This window comes from Ambystoma mexicanum, chromosome 14, assembly GCF_040938575.1.
Source record: "Ambystoma mexicanum isolate Mex_15411 chromosome 14, UKY_AmexF1_1, whole genome shotgun sequence".
Classification (NCBI taxonomy): domain Eukaryota; kingdom Metazoa; phylum Chordata; class Amphibia; order Caudata; family Ambystomatidae; genus Ambystoma; species Ambystoma mexicanum.
The window spans coordinates 67,205,828-67,231,012 of record NC_090940.1 but is presented as its reverse complement, the minus strand read 5'-3'; the positions used below and the strand labels follow the sequence as shown (position 1 = coordinate 67,231,012).

The 25,185-nt window shown below is 47.0% G+C and overlaps 1 protein-coding gene across 1 annotated transcript in view; it reads left to right on the top strand.

Moving 5' to 3' along the window:
* Positions 1 to 25,185, top strand: part of ZNF770 (zinc finger protein 770) — an 86,211-nt gene that overhangs the window by 28,126 nt on the left and 32,900 nt on the right. The window lies entirely within an intron of this gene.

Genomic DNA, 25,185 nt, shown 5'->3' with positions numbered 1-25,185 from the left:
TGTGTACATGGACCTGCTTCTATCCATCTAGAGAATGGACACACCACAACAATTAAGTATCTGTACCCGTTGCATACTTGAATCATGTCGACGTAATCGACTGTTACGACCCTCGCCCAAAACCCCCTCTGGCAAACCCATTGGCCATTTGGAGTCAGGACTCGGGCCTCTAGAGCCTGGCATGCTCTTCCAAAACCCTCTTGGGGCCAGTCCTGGCGCCTATGGCGCCAGGCTCATACACCATGAAAACAATTTGCTTGGGAACTACTTTATTGTGTTGTCAGCCAACATGGAGGCATCCACATAGCTGGGTTCCACGGAACCAAGCTATGCGGTCTAGTGTTTTGGGTGTGGTAGCCTAGGGACTACTTTACCTGGACTATTTTGTTGGGGCTATTTAAACCACATCCAAGCAAGACAACATGCTTCGCGTTACTTTGCAGCTTGTAACGTGACGCTCACCGTGTCCAGCTATACCCCTGCACCTTGGAGAAGCAGAACCTGCATGGAGACAAAAGGGACATCATTGGCAGCAGCATCTTACCTGCAGTCTTCATCTTTAGTTACTCGCAGCTCCTGAGAACAGCCTTCCTTGGATCTGCACGCCTCCCGGACTGCACGACCTGAAAGAGGAAGATGGAGGCAACATTAAGAAAGCAGAAGAGACATTGCAAATTACGAACTGCTCAAAAGGCTTATCTGGCTGGTCACCTCTCGGCTGGCACCACTCCGGAAATTCCATACGCGCTGCAACCTGCAAGGAAAGAAGACAAAACACGTTAACAAAGGCAAGCCATCACAGCGCTGTGCATAGCGCTTACTTACCGCATCATAGCGCTCTTAAAGCGCCATCATTTACCAGTGGGCCTCAACCAAGCCAGTTTGCCGCGCTGAAGCTCCGCATACCTAAGGGAGAAAAAGAGACATTATTAAACAAAGAGAGGCATGAAGGATAGCAACAATACTAAAGAACAGCAATAAGACCTACCTGAACGATATCAAACGGGCCGGCGTCAGTGAAGTAACTGGACTGCACACGCCCACGAAAGACAACGCGCCCCTGCAAAGAAGGCAGGACGGAGAGCACGCCTAACTCTACCACAAGGCAGAACCTTCCCCGCAGACCACATCTGGGCAAAACTGAGAAGCATACCAGCGAGTAACCCGGCTGGGTGGCGTCCCTGTGGATACCAGGTGAGCGTAACAGAACGTGAAGCCTACCGTACCAAATCCACCTGGGCGCCATGGAGACATCAGAAATGGACCAATTGGCCCAATTACTAGGAGAGCTTCGTGCTGAGGTTCATTCTGCCCGACAAGAGACTAATGCTCTCCGGAGGGACTTATTAGTGACCAAAGATCGTACGGAGGAGATCAGTAGGCAGATCCTGCAATCACAGGCAGGGCAGACTCCTCTGCCTGGGAGCAACCCACTGATGCAAAACCCCACCTTACCATCTACTACCCCCACTCCAGTACAGATCACGTTACCTGGAACAGTTCCCCTGGCACCACCAGAAAGGTTTTCAGGCGACCCACGGAAGTATGCGGCATTCATCAATCAGTGTCGCCTTCATTTTGTTTGTAGGCCTGGAGCATTTCCAAACGACCAAGCTCGGGTAGCTTTTGTCTTATCATACCTGAGTGGTAGTGCAGCAGATTGGTCGGTGCCGTTGGTGACCCATGACGATCCTCTATTACATGACTTTGGGGGGGTTCCAGAGAGAAATGGAAAAACATTTTGCTCGCCATATCCAGGAACAAGCAGTAGACAATGAACTCTTGTCCCTCCGACAGGAGAACCAGGACTTGTTGACATATATTGCTACCTTCAACAGACTGGTTGCCGAAGCTAGGTGGCCAGAAAACAAAAGAACCACGTTATTCCATCAAGGCTTACGAGGCGAGTTAAAGGACGTCTTAGCTCAGGTGGTTGATCCACCCAGAGACTGTGCCGAATTCATAAATCTGGTCGTGCAGCTTGACCACCGGTTGCAGGACCGAACAGCAGACCGGTCTAAGACGGACCCTCGGACCGTGTATGTTCGACCAAGGGAAAACACACCCCCTGTACCTGAAAATGCTGTAGAACCCATGCAGATTTGAGGGATACGGCCTCCATTAACAAAACAAGAGCGGGACAAAAGAAGACCACAACAACTTTGTTTGTATTGTGGGAAACCAGGACATTTCCTGAAGGACTGTCCAGTAAAAAGAACAGTCGGGCCACAGAGAATGATGAAGCTAAGGAATCGGAAAACTACCAAGCTCGACAAACATAGAGGTCAGTTTGTCGAGTGAAAAGAAAGAGTTGCTGACCTTGCACTTTGCAATACCAGTGATCTTAATTAACGACCAACAGTCGTCAAGAATGCATGCCGTTGAAGCATACATCGATAGCGGAGCAGTTGGAAATTATATTGATCAAGAACTGGCAGCAGAGATGGTGCTTCCTTTGTGTTCTAAGCCAACTATGGACAAGGTAACCACCGTGGATGGGACAGAAATCGCTTCCGGACCAGAAACCCAGTGCACAGCCAGGGTAACCTTGCTGTGCCAGGACGGACATCGGGAGTCTATTTCATTTGATCTCCTCAGGGCACCTCAGTTCAGGCTAATACTAGGGATGCCATAGTTGGTTGCTCACAACCCTTTCATAGACTGGTAGGCACGAAAATTAACCTTCCCTGGTGACTGCTCCCCAACCTGCTATTACCAAGAGGAGAAACCCGACATCTGTATCCCCATGACTCCCGGAGTGACAGTATCAACCCTGGGAGCAACTAATACCTTGGCAAGTGAATACCGTGATTTCCAGGATGTATTCCGAAAGGACCAAGCCAATACATTGTCGCCACACAGGCCCTATGACTATCAGATCGACCTTGTTCCTGGTGCACAAATCCCTTGCGGCAGGATCTACGCTCTCACAGAACCGGAAAACCTTCATTTGAAATCCTATTTAGACCAGTACCTTGCAAACGGATGTATCTACAGCCAGTCCTTTGTTCTTCGTACCGAAAAAGGAAGGAGACTTGAGAACCTGTATTGACTACCGCGCATTGAACCAGATCACCGTGAAGAACCGCTACCCCTTGCCACTTATCCCTGAGATGCTAGACCAAGTTAAAGATGCCCAGATTTGTACCAAATTGGACTTTCGAGGAGCGTACCACCTGGTCCGAGTCAGAAAAGGAGATGAATGGAAAACCGCCTTCCGTACTAAGTACGGCTTGTTTGAATATCAAGTCATGCCCTTCGGGTTATGCAACGCTCCTGCGGCATTCCAATATTTCATGAATGACGTCTTAAGGGAGTTAATTGATGTGTGTGCCTTAGTGTACATAGATGACATCTTAGTATACTCGGCTTCGAAACAAGATCACATCAGGCACATTCGTTCAGTCCTCACCAAGCTCTGTCAACAACGCTTGTTTGCAAAGCTTGAAAAATTATTTTTTCACATCACCGAAGTAGAGTTTCTTGGTTTTATCCTTACTCCAGGAGGCATCGGAATGGACATGCACAAGGTAGATGCCATTCTGAAATGGCCTTCACCGACGTCTCTGGAAGGGGTACAAAGCATGCTGGGCTTTGCAAACTTCTACCGCCGGTTCATCCCAGTCTTCTCTCAGGTTGTGCACCCAATCACAGTATTATCACGAAAAAACTATAAAAAGTTTGCTTGGACCGAAGAAGCAGAAGAAGCCTATCAGGAACTTAAACAAAGGTTTACCTCCGCTCCAATCCTGCGACATCCTCGTCCTGACCTTCCTTATGTCATTGAAACTGATGCGTCCAGTCTCGCAATGGGGGCTGTCCTTTTCACAGAGAGACACGGAAACCGGCCAGCTACATCCTGTGGCCTTCTGGTCAAAAAAGTTCTCACCTCCAGAGATTACTTATGCCGTCACGGACAAGGAACTCCTGGCTACCAAATCCGCTTTTAGGAGGCACTTCCTCCTGGGGGCCAGACGCACCATTACAGTCATCACAGACCACCGAAACCTGCAATATCTCAACAGCCAAGACCCAGTCCTCGCGCCAATTATGGTGGGCCCTTTTCTTCGCCGAATATGATTATGTAATCACATTTCGACCAGGAGTCAGAAACGGAAAGGCGGATGCCTTATCTCACATGGGCATAGATGAAATAGTATATACAACTCCAGACCCAGCACCTATTATACCTGAAGACAAACTCTTGGGTATCACAACTTAACACAAGCAGAACTACGAAAAGAAATCCAACGGACAATTAATCCTGATGCCTACCTCGCATGCCAAACTCAAGGAGAACAATATATCATCAAGGACCATCTACCCTTTTTTAGGGATCGCCTATATGTACCCAAGAAGGAATTACAACAGCATATTATTTCAAACTATCATGATTCATTGATCGAAGGGCATCCTGGGATCGCCAAAACCCTAGCTAAGGTGAAAGAACTTTTGGTGGCCTACCTGGCGTAAGGACATCATTCAGTCCTGCGTTGTATGCGCACAAAATAAATCACAGAAACAAAAACCATCTGGTCTCCTACAACCATTGGACATTCCTCCAGTTCCATGGCACACTCTTTCCCTTGACTTCATCACTGATCTACCTCCAAGCCAAGGGTTCAACACCATTCTTGTAGTTGTGGACTTATTCTCGAAGATGGCCCATTTTATTCCTCTCAAAGGTCTCCCAGACGCAGCCACTTTAGCAAAAGTGTTCCTGGAGGGCGTGGTTAAGCTACATGGCTTCCCTTCGGTTCTGGTCTCTGATCGAGGCAGCCAGTTTCTTTCAAACTTCTGGAAAAAATGTTGTGCAATGGCGCAGATCGACGTTCGGCTATCTACCAGTCACCATCCCCAAACGGACGGCCAAACCGAGAGAACCAATCGGACACTCGAGCAATATTTATGGTGCATGCTGCACCACGAACAAAGGAATTGGAAAGACCTACTATGGATAGCTGAATATGCATATAACAATTCTTTGCATTCAAGCACGGGACAAACACCCTTCTATACCCTTTATGGCAGACATCCACGTACCTCTGAACTAGACCTTCCAGCTAGCTTGGAAATGGCAGCGGTAAAGACTCTACACACAACCATTACTCAGGCTTTCAAAAGGGCAAAGGAACATCTTATTCATGCCAAAGAAGAGATTCGCCGACCAACACCGGAAAAAGGCCCCTGATTATCAAGTAGGAGACAGTTTGGTTAGCCGCTAAATTCGTACCAATCAAGGGAACCCGGACCTTTCATCCCAGATTCTTAGGAGCCTATACCATTAAGGCAATTCTCAACCCAGTAGCCGTGAAACTGGATTTACCACCTAATCTGCAAATCCACCCGGTATTTCATGTGTTGTCCCTGAAACCAATGCAACCCGGCACACGGATTGGGACACCACCACCTAAGCCCATACTTGTTGACGGAGAACCAGAATTCGAAGTCAACGATCTCTTGGACTCTAAATACTCTAGGACCAAGCTATATCATCTCATTGATTGGAAAGGATTTGGATCACAAGATAGATCCTGGGAGCCCAGTGAGAACATCCATGCACCACGTCTAATCAGGAAATTCCATCGGAACTTCCAAACCAGGGCCAGACAGAAGGAACACCATGGGAGGGGCCTTAGGGGGTAGTGGTGTCACGACCCTTGCCCAAACCCATTGGCCAGGTGGAGTCAGGACTCGGGCCTCTAGAGCCTGGCATCCTCTTCCAAAACCTCTTGGGGCCAGTCCTGGTGCCTATGGCGCCAGGCTCATACACCATGAAAACAATGTGCTGGGGAACTACTTTATTGTGTTGTCAGCTAACATGGAGGCATCCACATAGCTTGGTTTCTTGTATCCAAGCTATGCTGTCTAGTGTTTTGGGTGTGGTAGCCTAGGTACTACTTTACCTGGAATATTTTGTTGGGGCAATTTAAATCACACCCGAGCAAGACAACACGCTTCGCGTTACTTTGCAGCTTGCAACGTGACGCTCACCGTGTCCAGCTATACCCCCGAACCTTGGAGAAGCAGAACCTGCATGGAGACAAAAGGAACATCATTAGCAGCAGCATCTTACCTGCAGTCTTCATCTTTAGTTACTCGCAGCTCCTGAGAACAGCCTTCCTTGGATCAGCACGCCTCCCGGACTGCACGACCTGATAGAGGAAGATGGAGGCAACATTAAGAAAGCAGAAGTGAAATTGCAAATTATGAACTGCTCAAAAGGCTTACCTGGCTGGTCGCCTCTCGGCTGGCACCATTTCGGAAATTCCATAGCGCTGAAGAACACCGACCTGCAAGGAAAGAAGACAAAACAGGTTAGCAAAGGCAAGCCATTGCAGCGCTGCGCATAGCGCTTACTTACCGCACCATAGCGCTCTTAAAGCGCCATCATTTACCAGTGGGGCTCAACCAAGCCAGTTCGCCACGCTGAAGCTCTGCATACCTAAGGGAGAAAAAGAGACATTATTAAACAAAGAGAGGCATGCATGATAGCAACAATACTAAAGAACAGCAATAAGACCTACCTGAACGATATCAAACGGGCCGGCGTCAGTGAATTAACTGGACCGCACACGCCCATGAAAGACAACGCGCCCCTGCAAAGAAGGCAGGACGGAGAGCACACCTAACTCTACCACAAGGCAGAACCTTCCCCGCAGACCACATCTGGGCAAAACTGAGAAGCATACCAGTGAGTAACACAGCTGGGTGGCGTCCCTGTGGATACCGGGTGAGCGTAACATCGACATGCAAGTGTTGAAATGGCCCATTTGGCCTGGGAATGACTCCTCTCATTACTTTTAATGTGTGCCCAGCAGTGAATTGCTGGCAGATTATGCAGTTCACCATAAAAAATGCAACATGCTCCGCTAAATTCGGTATGAACCAGTCTTCCGCAAGCATTGCTGCTAGATTCTCTTTTGACATATGCGCTGGGTAATGTTACTGCTCCAGCACTATTTTTAATAGGGCTACAGGCATCACCGGTTTACCAGTGCTGTCTTGTCGTCACAAGCTGTCAGAGGGATTTAAAGAACACCCTCGACGTTTCCACAGGTTTTTCTCTTCCTGCGGTGCCTCCCCATGGAGCTCCATTAATTGGGTTTGCCCTAGATCGTTATAGGCTTCAGAAGTTGCTCGAGCAACCATCATCCTTTCATTGGTGCACGCCACATCCACTTCCATAATCATCTCACTTTTGGATGCCGTACACTTGGCTTCTATGTCTGCAGCTTGGTTCCCGCGTGAGAGAAAATCTGTCTCCTTGTGTGGGCGGCGCATTTCACGACTGCTATGCCCACTGGGAGCTGTAGTGCCTTAATCAGCATGTCCAATAAGGCGGCGTGCTGCACTGGCGTGCCGCGCGGTCGGAGGTAGCCCCTCCTTTTCCAGCGTGCTAAGTCTGCGTGCACTGTTGACGTCACAGAGGCAGAGTTACTGTACACCGTTACTTCCTGGTCTGCATGATTCTCAATGGCGAGTATCAACGCCAATAGTTCTGCATCCTGTGCTGAATAATGAGATGGTATTTGTGCACTAGGAAGTACTTGAAACTCCATTTGCTGTGTGCTTCATCACAGCAACGTTTGTGTATCTTTGCCCATCATTTTGTTCGATTCTCGATGACCGTCAATAAAGACGATCTCTCCTCCTGCCAAGGCATTTTCTTTCACCCTGGGAATTTCATCATAGAATTCTTCATAGTTTGCGCAGTCATGTATCGGCTCTCCCTCAGTGATTGGATCTGCAATGAAAATGGCTGGGTTTACTATCTTACATCAGATTATTTTAATCAATGTGTTTGATATGATCACTTCATAAACCGAAGCTCTCTGAGATGTCAATGTTCCCTATGGTTTCTCTAGAATGGCAAATAGTGAGTGCTCGACGTACAACGCCATGTAGCATCCCATTACATTGGCTGTAGCCTCCTCTATGGCGAACGCTGCGGCAGCGAAACTTTTGTTTGCATGGGAAGTGGCCTCTCATTACTGGGTCCAGATTCCCACTATAGTATGCTAGGGGTTTGTACCCCAAGGAGGTTTTTTGAGTGAGTACTGCCGTCATGACGCTGCTATTTTTGTGTGAAATGCTCCTGGTTTTAGTTTAATTTTCACTTCTCCCACCCCCTTCAAGAGGCCTACGTCATAGGGTCCAGTAGTCCACACTGAAACAGGCACTTTAGCTATGTCGCCATCAAAATATTCGGGACGTTTCAGTGCTAACGTCATTCTCTGAGGTACCTCTCTTTTGATCATTTTTACCAGAAAGGTGACACTTCTACCATTGTCTGTTCTTCGAGTAGATCGTCATTGGTGACGTCAGTCACTCGATATCCTTCTTCGATGGCGATAATCGCGCACCATTGTCTGCCCTGATCATCGTAACCGTCAACTAGCACCACTTTCCCTCGCACTGCAGCTGCGTGTATTATCAAGGGAAATACTTGGCCCTCCTCCTCGCGCATTGGTATTCTAGGTCTGAATAAGAACTCATCAGGGGCTCTCATTACTTTATCTGCAAGGCCTGGCAATCCCGCCATAAGCACACGCATGCCATATGCGAAAATGTCTGGCTTTAATGGTATGGCCCTCATGGCTGTGTCCTGAGTGTCATGATGCCCGCTCCCGGGGAGCCGGTTCAAGCCCTGCGTCCCCGAAAGCGAACATCCAGTCCCCAAGGAAGGACCCAGCAACCCCATATAGGGGCCCTTTGGACAGTGTCCTGGCACCATAGGCGCCAGGCTCATTATGGAAGTGCTTGGGTGCACTTACCTGATGCAGACCATGCTGCAGGATCCCGGCCTCCTTGAGGCCTGAAAGGAACTACTTTACCTGTGGGACTAATTTACCATCCGGGTGTGGTCGGGGAAGGATACATACCTGATTGGCGGAGGGATACATACCTGGAACTTCTTCCAAGGCTATTTAAACTCCACCCGAACAGCCACACGTGCTTTGCGTTGTTCTGCATCTAGCAGCTGGACGCTCACCGTGTCTGCTCCTGCATCCTGACTTCTGCCACGCCTGCCAGCATCCTGGATCACCTGCAAAGGAAGAGAAGAAGAGAACAGAAGAAGGAAAAGTCCTTACCTGCTAAATCCGCATCCCGGAGACATCTCGCCGACAATCCTGAAAAGGAAGACTTTTATTTAAAAGCTCATTGCGTCGATCGCTGCAGCGCCGCATTCCACTCACCTTTACAGGGCACCTCCATGTTCAGCAGCGATCATCCGGATTCGCAGTCACGCCCCAGCGCCTAGGGAGAAAAAGACCAGAACAAAAGGTGAGAGAGAGAGAAGGGAACAAGGAAAGCTAAATCTCCATGTTAAGACTTACCTGTTGATTCATTCCCTCTTCATTTCGGGTCCGCGCCGCATCCTGGCATTTCCGGACCCAGGTCCCTAAGGGGAAAAAAAGACATCAGCGTTAATGAGCGAATGAAAAGACATTACCAAAAAACGCTCATTAAAGACTTACCTGATTTCTACAAGGATTTCACCTCTCATCTCGGGTCGGTGCCTGTTCCCCGGCATTCCGTACCCCGGCCCCTATGGGGAAAAAGACTCTAGCATTAGTACATTAATGCATGGACACAAGGGGTACCTCTTATCAAAAAAACGTACCTGGAAGCCAAGCAAGTTTGGTTCTCGCCAATCCGAAAATCCAGTGAAGTAACTGGATACCAACGCGCCCCTGCATCAGAAGCAGGATGGAGAGCTCGTCCTTCCAGACCCTAAGGTGAGACGCTATGAGGAATCACAGAAGGGTTTCGAGGAGGGTGAGAGGGGAAAGTGGGAGGCTGATTGCATTACCCCGCAGACAGTTAATCCCCTATTTTCTCATACAGAAGGATACTTCTGCGAGCCAGACAAGCCAGATTTGGGGGCCCGGTCCAGTCCGTCTTCCGAACCCTGCACATCACCTTAGAAGAGGTCACAGCAGCGCGAACCAGGCCAGCGCCTCCGTGGGAGTCAGGTGAGCGTTACAGAACACAAAGCCTTCCTACAAATTCCCACCCAGGCGCTATGGAAAGTTCTGAGACTGATCAGTTGGCCCAATTACTGGGGGAATTACGGGCCGAAGTACATGCCGCTCGTCAAGAGACTAATGCCCTCAGGAGGGAATTAATAATATCAAAGGAAAGAACTGATGACCTGGCCAGACAGCTTTTGCAAGGTCAAGCTGGGCAAACTCCTCTACCCGGTTCCAAAGGGAACCCCGCTCCTGTGGTTTCCAGTAACCCTGTGCAGATTAATCTACCTGGAAACATGCCGCTGGCCCCACCCGAACGCTTTGCTGGGGACCCCAAACGATTCGCCGAATTCATGAATCAGTGTCATTTGCACTTCCTATGCAAACCTGGGGCCTTCCATAATGATCAGACCAAGGTAGCCTTTGTATTGTCATATCTCAGCGGCTGCGCTGCCGATTGGTCAGTTCCACTGGTTACTCAAGATAACCCGATTCTCCGTGATTTTCAAAGGTTTCAAGCAAGCATGGAAAGGTTATTTGCTCGACACTCTCAGGGGCAGGCTCTGGATGACAAACTTCTATCCCTGCGACAGGGCAATCAGGACCTCCTATACTATATTGCAACCTTTAATAGACTAATTGTGGAAACGGGATGGCCAGAGGATAAGAGTCACGTTGTTTTATCGAGGCCTATGCGGAGAACTTAAAGATGTCTTGGCCCAAGTTGTAAATCCGCCCCAAGAATGCAAAGAGTATATAGACTTAGTGGTCCAATTGGATCACAGGCTTCAAAACAGAAAAGCAGATCGGTCCAGGTTTGAGACCCGGGTGTTGGTCAAGACCCATGCTAATCCCAAGGGAGTTGATGTCTCTGAGCCTATGCAAATTGGAGGGGTTAAAGGATCCTTAACTCAAAAGGAACGTGAAAGGAGGCGGCAGTTAAAATTATGTCTTTATTGTGGGAATTCTGGACACTTTCTACGAGATTGCCTGGCAAAACCGCCCCGAAAGGCGGTAGGAGCCGCTGATAAAAACCATGAAGACTCTGTTTCGGGAAACGACTACGCCCGACAAGTGTAGGGGTCCGCTTGCCGAGCTTGAAAACTAACTCTCAGACCTTGCATTTCATTGTGCCAATGGTTCTCGTAGATCCAGAACAGCCTAAGCGGTTGCATGCAATAAAGGCATACATCGATAGTGGGGCTATTGGAAACTATGTGGATCGTGAATTGGTCTCTAGGATTAACCTCCCTCTCCGTCCTAAAACCAGCAAAGATGTCATCACCACAGTCGATGGAACTGAAATTGCCTTGGGGCCGGTAACACATTCCACTACTGAGGTGACTCTTATTGGTCCCGACGGCCATTGGGAGGGTGTTGTGTTTGATGTAATCAAGGCTCCACAGTTTCAGGTTATTCTTGGAATCCCTTGGTTAGAGACACATAATCCTCGATGTGATTGGCGAGCTAAGAGAATAACCTTCCCGGATTGTACACAAACCTGCTACCCAGAAAACCTGAAGATTAATCTAGCATCTGTAACCTCTGCCTCCATGCAACTACCTCCGGAATACCAAGACTTTCAGGACGTCTTCCAAAAGGAACAGGCCAACACGTTACCTCCTCACAGATCGTACGATTGCCAAATCGATCTGGTGCCCGGTGCACAACCCCCTTGTAGCAGGATTTATGCCCTTACCGAACCTGAGAATCTGCATTTGAGACAATATTTGGCTCAATACCTAGCTAATGGTTTTACTCGTCCGTCAAAGTCCCCGGCATCCTCGGCTTTGTTCTTCGTGCCCAAAAAAGAAGGCGACCTTAGACCTTGTATCGATTATCGCGCATTGAACCAGATAACGGTTAAAAACCGTTATCCTCTGCCTCTGATCCCTGAACTCCTTGACCAGGTGAAGGATGCTTGCATATACACCAAGTTAGATCTCCGGGGGGCTTATCATCTGGTACGAGTTAAAGAAGGCGACGAATGGAAAACTGCCTTCCGTACTAAATACGGATTATTCGAGTACCAGGTGATGCCTTTCGGATTGTGTAACGCGCCGGCTGCCTTCCAATACTTCATGAATGATGTCCTTCGGGAACTCATCGATGTTTGTGTTGTCGTATATATCGACGACATTCTGGTGTACTCCTCTTCGGAATCTGATCACAGAAAACACGTCAGGGCAGTACTTGAAAAACTGCACCAACACAAACTATTTGCTAAATTGGAGAAATGTGTTTTCCATACCACAGAAGTCGAGTTTCTAGGTTTCATCCTGACACCCAAAGGAGTCCGAATGGACTCAAGAAAGGTGGATGCCATCCTCAAATGGCCATCACCTAGCTCTGTAAAAGGGGTTCAAAGCATGCTCGGCTTTGCCAATTTCTATCGCAGGTTTATCCCGGAATCTTCACGCGTGGTACAACCCATTACTGCACTCTTGAGGAAAAATAAACATTTTGAATGGTCTGAAGAAGCCGAGCAGGCCTTTCAGGAGTTAAAAGCTAAGTTTACCTCTGCACCTATATTGAAACACCCGCGTCCAGATCTCCCTTATGTCGTCGAGACTGACGCATCCAGCCTAGCCATGGGAGCTGTCCTGTCCCAAAGAGATCCCGAAACCAACCAACTGCATCCCGTAGCATTTTGGTCCAGAAAATTCTCGCCACCCGAGGTTAATTATGCAATCACGGACAAAGAACTGTTAGCCATTAAGTACGCTTTTAAAGCCTGGTGGCATTATCTGCTTGGCGCTCGACATACCATCACAGTGATCACTGATCACCGGAATTTACAGTATTTGAAAACCGCCAAGGCTCAGTCATCACGGCAGCTCTGATGGGCTTTGTTTTTCACTGAATTTGATTTTGTGATTACCTATCGACCTGGCTGCAAGAATGGCAAAGCAGACGCCTTATCCCGAATTGGAATGGGAGAATCTGATACAAACTCAGAACCAGTACCAATAATTCCCGAACAGAGGATTCTAGGCATGACTTTGTTACAGACGCTTGAAGACATTCAAGCCAGAGTGAAACAACTCCTGGACCCTACAACCTTACAGGATTGGATACAAAAGGGATCAGACTTTACCATAGATAATGGTTTACCTTATTTCCAAGGACGCTTATTCCTGCCACATAAGGAATTACACGAACTAGGTATTTCCGGTTATCATGATGCATTAATAGAGGGACACCCCGGTATTGCCAAGACAGAGGAAAAGGTGAAACGACAATTTTGGTGGCCCTCTTGGCGAAAAGATGTTAAATCTTTTGTGATGTCCTGTGGTGTTTGCGCCCAAACTAAAAGTCAAAAGAAAAGACCAGCCGGTCTCCTTCAACCTCTAGACATACCGCCAGCACCCTGGCACACCCTATCAATGGATTTTATTACGGACCTGCCTCCTTGTTCGGGGTACAATACTATTCTGGTAATTGTGGATTTGTTTTCCAAAATGGCCCACTTTATTCCTTTGAAAGGTTTACCTTCAGCTTCTGTCCTAGCCAAAGAATTCCTCGAAAATATTGTTTGGCTACAGGGATTCCCATCTATACTAATCTCTGACCGGGGAAGCCAATTCATTTCCCACTTCTGGCACAAATGTTGTCAAATGGCGCAGATCGACGTAAGATTATCGACCAGTCACCACCCTCAGACCGATGGTCAGACCGAGAGGACAAATCAGACCCTTGAGCAATACTTACGGTGTATGTTACAGCAATCTGAAAGCAACTGGAAAGACATTCTTTGGATAGCCGAATACGCATATAATAATTCGGTACACTCTGGAACTGGCCACAGTCTTTTTTATACTTTGTTTGGGCATCACCCTCGAACCTCAAACCTTGACTCACCTCGGAATGCCTGCAGTAGAACATCTGCATTCTACAATTACCCAAGCCTTCAAAGAGGCAACTACGCATTTACAACAAGCCAAGAGAAAATACAAGGAGAATGCTGATCTACATCGGAGTGAAGCACCTCCGTATCAGATTGGGGATCAAGTGTGGTTAGCTACCAGACATTTACCACTCAAAGGGCCTCGAACTTTTAACCCAAAATATCTGGGACCTTATTCTATTACGGCATTAATTAACCCAGTGGCTGTTAAACTTGATTTACCAGCTAGTATGCGAATTCACCCTGTTTTTCATGTGTCACTTCTGAAACCAGTGGTACCCGGAACCCGACTACTCAAACCTCCAGAACCTATTCTAATAGATGGGGAGCCCGAATTCGAAGTGAAGAACATTTTAGACTCAAAAATGTTTAGGTCAAAACTGTTCTACCTAATTGATTGGAAGGGGTACGGACCTCAGGAGAGGTCGTGGGAACCCAGCGACCATGTGCATGCACCTCGATTAGTCAGGAAATTCCACCGACACTTCTCAGACAAACCAAAACCCCCGGAGGGAACAACCTTGGGGGGGGGGGGTGCTGTCATGATGCCCGCTCTCGGGGAGCCGGGTCAAGCCCTGTGTCCCCGTAAGCCGACATCCAGTCCCCAAGCAAGGACCCAGCAACCCCATATAGTGGCCCTTTGGACAGTGTCCTGGCGCCTATGGCACCAGGCTCATAAGACATCAGTCCTGGCGGCATAGGCGCCAGGCTCATTATGGAAGTGCTTGGGTGCACTTACCTGATGCAGACCATGCTGCAGGATCCCGTCCTCCTTGAGGCCTGAAAGGAACTACTTTACGTGTGGGACTAATTTACCATCCGGGTGTGGTCGGGGAAGGATACATACCTGATTGGAGGAAGGATACATACCTGGAACTTCTTCCAAGGCTATTTAAACCTCACCCGAACAGCCACACGTGCTTCGCGTTGTTCTGCATGTAGCAGCTGGACGCTCACCGTGTCTGCTCCTGCATCCTGACTTCTGCCACGCCTGCCAGCATCCTGGATCACCTGCAAAGGAAGAGAACAGAAGCAGGAAAAGTCCTTACCTGCTAAATCCGCATCCCGGAGACATCTCGCCGACAATCCTGAAAAGGAAGACTTTTATTTAAAAGCTCATCGCGTCGATCGCTGCAGCGCCGCATTCCACTCACCTTTACAGGGCACCTCCATGTTCAGCAGCGATCATCCGGATTCGCAGTCACGCCCCAGCGCCTAGGGAGAAAAAGACCAGAACAAAAGGTGAGAGAGAGAAGGGAACAAGGAAAGCTAAATCTCCATGTTAAGACTTACCTGTTGATTCATTCCCTCTTCATTTCGGGTCCGCGCCGCACCTTGGCATTTCCGGACCCCGGTCCCTAAGGGGAAAAAAAGACATCAGCGTTAATGAGCGAATGAAAAGACATTACCAAAAAACGCTCATTAAAGACTTACCTGATTTCTACAAGGATTTCACCTCTCGGCTCGGATCGGTGCCTGTTCCCCGGCATTCCGTACCCCGGCCCCTATGGGGAAAAAGACACTAGCATTAGTACATTAATGCATGGACACAAGGGGAACCTCTTATCAAAAAAACTTACCTGGAAGCCAAGCAAGTTTGCTTCTCACCAATCTGAAAATCCAGTGAAGTAACTGGATACCAACGCGCCCCTGCATCAGAAGCAGGATGGAGAGCTCGTCCTTCCAGACCCTAAGGTGAGACGCTACGAGGAATCGCAGAAGGGTTTCGAGGAGGGTGAGAGGGGAAAGTGGGAGGCTGATTGCATTACCCTGCAGACAGATAATCCCCTATTTTCGCCTACAGAAGGATACTTCTGCAAACCAGACAAGCCACATTTGGGGGCCCGGTCCAGTCCGTCTTCCGAACCCTGCGCATCACCTTAGAAGAGGTCACAGCAGCGCGAACCAGGCCAGCGCCTCTGTGGGAGTCAGATGAGCGTTACACTGAGCATGCTTTAATCATTTCACATACATTAGAGTAGTGCATTCCTAGAGCATGTTATGCCCTCCTCTGTGAACGAAATTGTCATGTTCAACTTTGTCATTAGGTCTCGACCCAAAATCTTTACTGGGGTCTGGCGTGAGTATAATAAGGGTACATTCATTTTGCACTCTCCTATCGAGACTGCGAGTGCGTTTGTAAAGGGAACTCGACTTTGAGCTCCTGTGAAACTGTATCTATGGCCTCGCCGGACAAGGAAAAGTTGCCTTCACGTATGCACGAGCGTGTTGCACCTGTGTCTACTAGGAAAGAATAATCTCTGCCCCCTATAACAACATCCACCCTAGGTTCCCTGTGAGGGTCTGGTGTCACTGATAGGATAGAGCACATCAGGGTTCTCGGTGATCTGTCCTAGTTCATATACAAATTTGGTCCACTGCGCACTTGTGGATTTTCCCCATCCCCATTGTTGCTTCCCCTTCCTGTGTTTTGGGTCTGCCCTGTGCTCGTCGTTTGTGACACTTGCAATGGTGCCTGTTGGACTTTTCCCTGTGGAAAATTGACCATGCTCTGGGGTTGTATTCCTTGTTGCGCTCCTGGCACTTGTTGTTGCACCTTGTGATTCTGTGCAACGCCCTGTTGTACAACTGCAGGTGGATTCGCCATGCCTGCTCCCATCCCTTGGCCGTTCTGCACCATGCCTTGATTTCTGCATGTGCGCACCAAATGACCTGTCATTCCACACAGCCAACATACTGGCGGTGGTCGGATTATTTACCCATTTGACATATCCGGGTTTCCATTTTGCACGTTTTGAAAGCCTCCCTGGCTGCTCTGCCATCCTCTTCCCCTAAATCCTCTCCCCCGTGGGTAAAATCCTATGTTAACCTGATTAATCTGTTGTGGACTGGCCACCTGCTGCATGCTTTGTTCAGCTGCATTAGTTAGCGTGGCTCCTTCAAGAGCAAACTTAGCTAGTTTCTTCTGCATGAGTCTCGCTTCCTCACCCTTTCGAGTTGCTTCCTTCTTTTGATTCTTTCCTTGTAATAGTCTACAATAATGTGCGATAGTGAACTGTATTTCAGCCCAAGGTATAGCCTCAACTCCTAACAATTTCTTGAGTTGTTTCTGCACTAGTTCTGGCAAACCTTAGCACAATATATGGTAAAACACAGGTATGGATTTTGTCCAAGATTCATTTGTTTCGAGCACCCATGCGTCTTGGAAATTCTGTATATAAATTAACGGATCTTCAGAATCCTTCATATTTCGAGTCATTATGGCTTCCATATCGGAAGTATCTGGGTAAAGCACTCGTAGCACTTTCCATACTGCTGCTCTGCAATTGTTAAATGGCGTTCTATCATGTGCGGTATTGCTCGTGGTTACACCAGGGAACCCGTGCTCATGCCCACACATCGTCTGCTCTCTCACCAAGTATGGCGATTAGGAGACCCTTAATGGCTAACGTGTTTCCCCGTCATTTTTTCTAACTCATGTATCCATTTTACGTGTCCCGATGTCAGCATTGGAAGCTTGTTTTTCAAGTTTTCCTGATCCATGTGTGGCCATGGAATATATTGTGGCCTGACTCCCCCCTTCTCTAGTAGCGGAAATTGGAATGTGTAGCCCTCCTTTTCTTCTCTCATTGTTTTCCGGTCTATAGCAGGGGTAACATTCCCGCATCGCCATCTACCTGGCAATGTCCTCAGCCTGTCCACATAGGGCAGTGAAGACACCCCCCTCTGACCGTGAGACACTTCTTCATGTCGGCCAGACTGCGTGGCTGACTGATGCTCTCAGAGCAGACTTGCTAGCATCTGACCATCGTGTCCCTTTTTCTTTTGGGAGTCGTCCTTCACTCTGCCTCCCTCCTCCTCTTTCCTTGCGCTCCTCTCCTTCGGAGTCGGGCATTGTGTGTTCCCAATTTATGCAACTTCTTGTATCCCCTTTATTCCTACCTATTTCTAGTCTATCCAGGGAAAGGTCTGATTCCCACTACTTCGGGTGATATCCTGAGTGTCATACAGTTGAGTGCTTTCCAAGCACTCGTTTTACTTTTCTTCTTGGGGTATTTGTTCTAGCCCCATTTCATCATATATTTATCGATCGTTTCTCTGATGCTTCTGGTGTCGAAGTCATCATCAATATTCGCCCTACATGTACCTGGTACTGAATCGTACGCAGGAAAGAATTCTTCAATGTCTTCCTAGTATACAACTGGATCGGGTTTTTTAACCTCTCTCTCCAGATATTCAAGATCGCGTGCTCTGTCTTCACTTACGTTCTATATCATCATCAAATTCTTTGCGCTTTCTCGCCTCTTCTCTGACCCTGTCTTCTTCCTTTCTCTTTTCATTTCTACGTTCATCTGCCCTTCGTATTTGCTCATCTCTTCGTCTCCTTATTCTTTTCTCACGTATCCTTTGCTCTTCTTCTAACCTTTACTGTTTCTGTCTGTCTTGGTCATCGGCTGCTCTTGGGTTGCGATCGAGCTGTTTTTCTTGCTCCTCGCGATATAGCTGTTCTCGCCTTTGTCTGTCTTTCCTCCTTATTCTTTCGTCTCTTAATTCCTTTTCTTTCCCATTTCTCTGTGTCTTATCTAACCTCTCTTTTTGCCTTGCGTCATCAATGCCTTTTATCATAGAATTTCAATAAATTTGTCCTCCCATCCATTCATCTTCTGCAAATGCTATCTCATCAGTTCTGTCTCCGCTCCCTTTCCATCTCTTCCCTTCTCTCTCTTTGACGAGAGATGCACTTGGCTGTGCCTGATCCTTTCTTTCATCATCGCGCCTCCCCTTGTCCCTTGGGACTGTGGAGGTAATATTCTTGTCCTTATCTGTCCCTTGATTTTCATCACTACTATGTGTAAGTGACTCATATCCGGGGTTGCTGTACCACTTGGCTGCTTTAAAGGAAAGGTTCTCCCAAAAATGTTTATTGCAAAAAAAAAATGGGCAATAATAAAAAAAATCTTTTGAAGCTACCGCAAACATAAATACAACGTTATTGTGTTTGAAACCGCTGCGGTTTTTCTTTCCAAGTTTCTCAGGCTCCTCCGGCTCGGAGGAGCCTGAGAAACTTGGAAAGAAAAACTGCAGCGTTTTTGAAACACAACTGCGTTGTGTTCCTGCTGCCGTGGCTATCACTTTGGGTCTCCGGTGCTCCCCCAGGGGAGCACCGGAGACCCAAAGTGAAAGCCAAGGCAGCAGAAACACAACGCGGTTGTGTTTCCATGCCGCAGTGTTTCTGCCTAAAGCTGCTTTCCAATTTGGGGCTTTTGGGCTCCACGGCCTAAAGCTGCTTTGGGCTTTCGGGCTCCCGTGGAGCCCGAAAGCCCCAAATTGGAAAGCAGCTTTAGGCAGAAACACTGCGGCATTGAAACACAACCGCGTTGTGTTTCTGCTGCCTTGGCTTTCACTTTGGGTCTCCGGTGCTCCCCTGGGGGGGAGCACCGGAGACCCAAAGTGATAGCCACGGCAGTAGAAACACAACGCGGTTGTGTTTCAAAAACGCTGCAGTTTTTCTTTCCAAGTTTCTCAGGCTCCTCCATCCGGAGTAGCCTGAGAAACTTGGAAAGAAAAACCGCAGCGTTTTCAAACACAATAACTTTGTATTTATGTTTGCGGTAGCTTCAAAAGCTACCGCAAACATAAATACATTTTTAAAGCTGCGGTTTTATTTCTAAGTTTTCCAGGCTCCTCCAGCCCGGAAAACTTAGAAAAAAAAAAAACGCAACTAGTGTTTATTTTTATTTTAAAAAATAGCACTTACCGAGATGCAGCTGCAGCTTTTCTGCCTGTAGTCTCCGGTCTGCGTCCCGGCACCAATGAAAGAAAAGCCACCCAGTGGTAGCTTTTGTTTACTACAGCTGGCTGGCTTTTCCTTCATTAGTGCCGCAAAAGCCAAAGCAAGCACAGCGGCGGGCACCCATTTCACAAAATGGATGCCCCCATGTGCTTCCCTTTTGAGCTTCATTTTCTTAAAATTTTACGTAGGGACTTAAAAAAAATCGATTGGCACTTTTTTTTTTTATTATTGCCCATCTATTTTTGCAATAACATTTTTTGGGCGAACCAGTTCCCTCAACGGGTATAATCCCTCGACCTTACTTCCTTCATCTTTCGTTTCAGGTGGGGCAGGTGGCGTGGTAGGCGTCTCACCCCCCTCAGTGCATACATTGAGTGTTCAATCTGTTGGCGGCTCTTCCTCTTTTGTCTGTTCGTACTTTTTCCACAATTGAAGAATAGCAAGGCGTTTTTCTAACTTCTTGCCTGCATAAGTGTCATGCAAGTATGTAGTCATATGTTGTAAGACAGTTTTAGATAAAGACCCATTTTGTGGCCACAGCATAAACATCTTGTGGGCAGTACCTTTAACTAACTCTGTGCTATACTTCTTTAGCTTGGTTGCGTGTTTTGGCAATTGCTTGCATAAGTGTGCTAATGGAGTTATGTCTTCCATGTTTAAATCTGTTCCCTTTCCTCTTATATACCAATTGCCAATGCTTTCGTGTGGCTTAAACAACTTGTGACATTATGAGCGAGCACCAAACACTGCAAGCTCCAATCCAAATTTTAAACAAAAATGTAACATATTCCAATTTATTCTAAAACATCAAGTCGTGTGCGATTCCATCTCAGCTATTGGATTGCGTAAACATTTTTGAATCCGTTCTCTTAAAAAATTTCACTTATGACGTCACAGCAGAAAACATGTACGACAGATGTTTAACAGACTAGACAGACACCAGCTAGACACAAATATCTCTGCCTCTAATCATTACCCCTTCATGGAGTGTAAACAAACCCCTTTCACGACGTCTTTAAACGTTGTGGTAGTCTATTTGTTCCCCATTATGTGGGACTCTGGGTACACATTTCTTCTGGCTGCTATATTTAAAGTGCAGGAATAAGGCAAATCCTCTCTCTTCTCAGGTGTCCACCCCAGTAACCTTATATATATATATATATATATATATCTTCTCTACTTCTAACTATATTTTGTTTTTCCCTCCTCCCTCCGTTACCTTTTCCCTTTACTTGTTCTAAGTCATGCAGTGTTTGCCAAAGCACTACATTTTTGTTTCACTCACCGTTCGCGTTGTTCGTCTCTGGACCCTTGGGATCACCGCCTTCTTCAGCTCTACGCCCAATCAGCTGCTCATAGGAATGGGAAGGGATATGTGGGAAAACGGGTCCCTTCATGCCCTTACTGCAGTTTTCTTGCTTACACTACCATTGTCTAGGGGGAGCTTTACGGTCTACTCAGCCGAATGGCAAAGGACTCGTGATATTGCTGAAGACCTAGAGTTACTTTATGTCAACGGTTAATAGGTGTCTTACTTCAATCAATAATCGATAGTCGATAAACTATCCTCTGCTACCAAGTGTACCAAGAGACCCCCGGCTGGCCCATAGAGTCAGGGTTTGCTCTGCCGTACTTTAAGACGAGATAGCTGCACATCGAGATGGATGGGGGTGCAGGGTCTCTTACTCCAACACCATTCAATAAGGACAACTCAATGGTTTGGCAAAGGGGAGTCCGTTTAATGACGAGTACAAAAAATGGGGAAACATGGAAATCGACAGCAGTGTGACAGCCCGTCTCGCTTCAACTCCGTCAAACTTCATACAAAACATAACTTTTATACTCAGAATGCGTCATAATCTGACGTGTAACACTCAAAGTTAACATGCAATTCTATTGGTTGGGAAAAGGTAACTTTAATATAGGTGCTATATCTGTATATGGTAACGGAGTGAGGGGATTGGGTAAATGCCGTCAGGTGGGCATCTATCGTAGGTGTGAAACCGTGCCTCCTTTCGCTCAGCTGGTCACGTGCTAGTACACCATGAATTTGCCTCGTTTCTCTCCATTTATGCATTTGATTTTCGTTTCACAATGCCACCTGCATTCGCTTTCGTATCTCGATTCTTCAGAGGCAGGATATTCTGTTCTTCGCTTTAATTAAATGTAGCTACTGTCTACAGCAGCTTCTATCTATGTGAACTCGGCTTCCCTGGCACGAGCTGCCTCTGCCGAGTTTCGATTCAGCCCTTTTCCTCTTGATGCTTCAATATGAAACATCTTGCGTTTGGCCTGGAATAACCTGGTTGGTTCTGCTGTTTGTACAAAGTGGACCCGCACTTACAATATTGTGCTTTGTTTTGAGGTAGATTATGTACAATGGCGCTTGCCGCTCTATTATTCTACTTAGCGTAGCAAGCCGCACTGTTTTCTTTAGCTTCTTGTGGTTCCAAGCATATGTACAGGCGTTAGCTGGTTGAATATCTTCATCATGCTTTCAGCTTAAGCTCTCTTGTATTTTAACAATGTTCTCTTCTTTTAGTTTCACGATATCTTTATTCCTGGCGTTTCGTCTCTTTGTGTCATCCTTGGGTCATCATATCTTCTATCTGTATGTTAGTCCGGGCCCTTGTGACGTCACCATTCGCCCTCCATTAAGGATTTTCTGGTTTCTTCCTGTACAGTGCTTAAGCAATCTTCATTTCGTTTTATTGGCATGTAAGGTGTTCTTAATGGGTACCTTAATGCCCATGGTTGTCTGGTTATTGGCACTTCAATAGGTATTGTTCTTCTTATAGATACTGGGCAGAGCCCTACTGCGGCTCTCTGCTGGTTTATTTGCTTATCATACGTCACATATTTCGGTGTGAATGTTCCTGGTACTTTAAAATGGGCGACTGGCGTGCAGGCTATATTTGGGACCTCCTCTACAAAAGTCTCCACCAATATCATTATTATTGGAATAACCCTTCCCCAGTCAATTGCTAATTAAAATATCCAATGGCAATTGAATAATGGCACTAGACTGGGCACCTGGATTCCAATACAAATTAATAAGTAATAACTGGAAGCTAGACCCTCCCAGATCAATACCTACCGCCTGTAACCCTTCATTATTTGTAGTAACATCACAATGCTTCACTTTTAGAGATAAGTCTTTGGCCACAGCTAGACCCCCTCTGGGCCGACCCACTGCGCCACGCAGAGCGGCTTTAGAATAAGTTACAAAGCCTTCTAAATAGAGAGGGGTTAAGGACATTAATCCTTGGAGAAACAGTTTGTAATGCAGTGATTTTTAGGATATTCATTAGACCACAAGAATTCCAGGACAAAAAGTTGAGCTCATCTACATCAAAGATTAGAGGATGAACCTATCGGCATAGCGATAGCATTTAAATGTGCTACTAGCCAAGACTAAAACATTGAGGGTAACTAATAAGTCTTCATGCAACCCGCTATTAGTTAAAAGAGAATGATCAAAGTTTCTGTGAGCACTAGATAAGGCAGTGCCGTTCTGGGCAAGATTTTTCTCCCCTGTCCCTTTAATTCAGATGAACTCTGAGGCAGGGATTTGTTGTTTAGTTCCAGGGACAAAAAACTTCCCTCAGTAATACACTGGTTTGCAGGGGAAGAATTATGAGACATCGCTAATGAAGAGTGTAAGCTAGCCTCTTCCACCTCTTCATCCTTGACAGGAAGATCATTTTCAACGTTAGCAGGTTCTTGTGGAATAAGAAATTGGGTAATTTTCTTTTGTTTTACTTCGAGCCCTCTTTTAGCAGTAGTTTGTTTTCTCTCCTGCTAGTGATCGAACACTTTCGGACCCCGTGCATCCACAGCCTCATTTAAATCAACAATTTTGTCTACTTGCTTGCGTAAGGGACCTTGGGAACTTCTAGAAGACTTGTTCTTGTTGGAACGAGTGCATTGCTGATTCTTCTACTGTTTTCATTGCTTGTGCATTTTGTGTCGTCTTCCTTCTAGCCTGACTTGTAGGGAAACCTCCTTCTAGTTCTCACACTGGTTGCGCATTAGTAATTGACAAATCCACATTGATGGGGTCTGTATCCAATATAGCCATGGATTGATTGTTGTGATTTGAAGGAGATAGTGTTTTGGAGTTAATTGGTGAGAGTAGAGAAATAGTTGGGTCAAAGAGATCAGGAGAGTGACTCAAATTGGTTGATTGCTCACAAACCCGCAATGTGGAAATTGGAGCATCTACAGTCTTGGGGGCTTCCACCAAATCACTGTAAAGTTGTAGAAAAGTAGCGTTCACGATAAGTGTTCAGGATCCTCTTGCATCAACTCTCTAACTGGCAACAAAGGAGTAGCCTCAAGGCCAGTTGGCCCTCCTCCTGTGTCGGGGCAGAATTACTCATAATTAGAATTGAAAGCAGCCTAACTGACAGTACCTCAGGGCACTCAGGAGTTGTTTGGTGAAGCGAAGAAGGTTGCATTTGGCCTTGGTCTTGCAAGACATGGGAGTCGAAACGAAAAGAAGACCCTGCCGTGTCTCGTGCACAGTGAGAGTGGTTGAGAGGGGAGCATAAAATGTGTGGTACGTTATCAAATGGCTGAACAGTGGTCTGGTGTAGAGTAATTCCAATCTGCAAATTATATGTAAATGTTAAAGTTGCTATTGTAAATAAAGTCTTTCCCTTAAGTGGTAAACGATTGAATATGTATGTGTGGAAGTAACAAGGGCGATAATTCGGATAAATGTGCACACGCTTACTTTTTGCCAACAGTGAAGACAGCTGAGCAGTGGATGCTTCCTTTGGCTTCCTCACGGACTCACCCACAGACCACTTTCTCGCCCACTTGCGTGCGTGCTCCGGACTGTGTATTTCAAGGTTAGCCCTCTTCCTGTATTGTCATGCTGCTAGCCCAGAAATTAAATATGCAGCTACATTTTCGCTCCGTTTTTGAAAATGACTCCAAACGGGCAAGTAAGCCTTCCAAGTGCAAATAGCAAACACAAGATAAAGTCAGACCAATGCAGACCACTTTTGTCAGATTCTCAATATGCAGAGACATTGCCATGCGTCCACTCGGCCCAATATCGACATGCTGGGGCTACATTGCTCTGGAAGAGGAGAACAAAGCTGTCAGACGGATTCCGCTTACTTGCTTAGGTCCACGAAGAGGAATACCATGCTGAGAAGGAGTCTGAGGTGCTGGTGCCTGTGGGACTGCTGGAGATGTAGAGAATTCTTGAGGAGCTGACGTGGCAAGCAGAGAGGACTGCAGCTTCATTCAAAGATGGCCACCAAGCTTTTCAAAGCCTCGGAGGAAAACACAAAGCCCACAGGTGACTCCTATCGCCTCGTGAAGCTTGCATACTACCTGGAAGTGGCTGACAGAAATAGAAACAAGAAAAGTTTGCTGGTTCTAGTGTGGGAAACCTGAGGGTTTCTCACCCACTAGTTACCGTCCAGGTGGCCAGGACCCACACATCGCTTTTAGATCCAGTTCCTGGGGTGGACCATTGCGGGAGGATCACCTGGATGGGGGGTCTTCAGGGAGTGGAAGTGGGACACTGG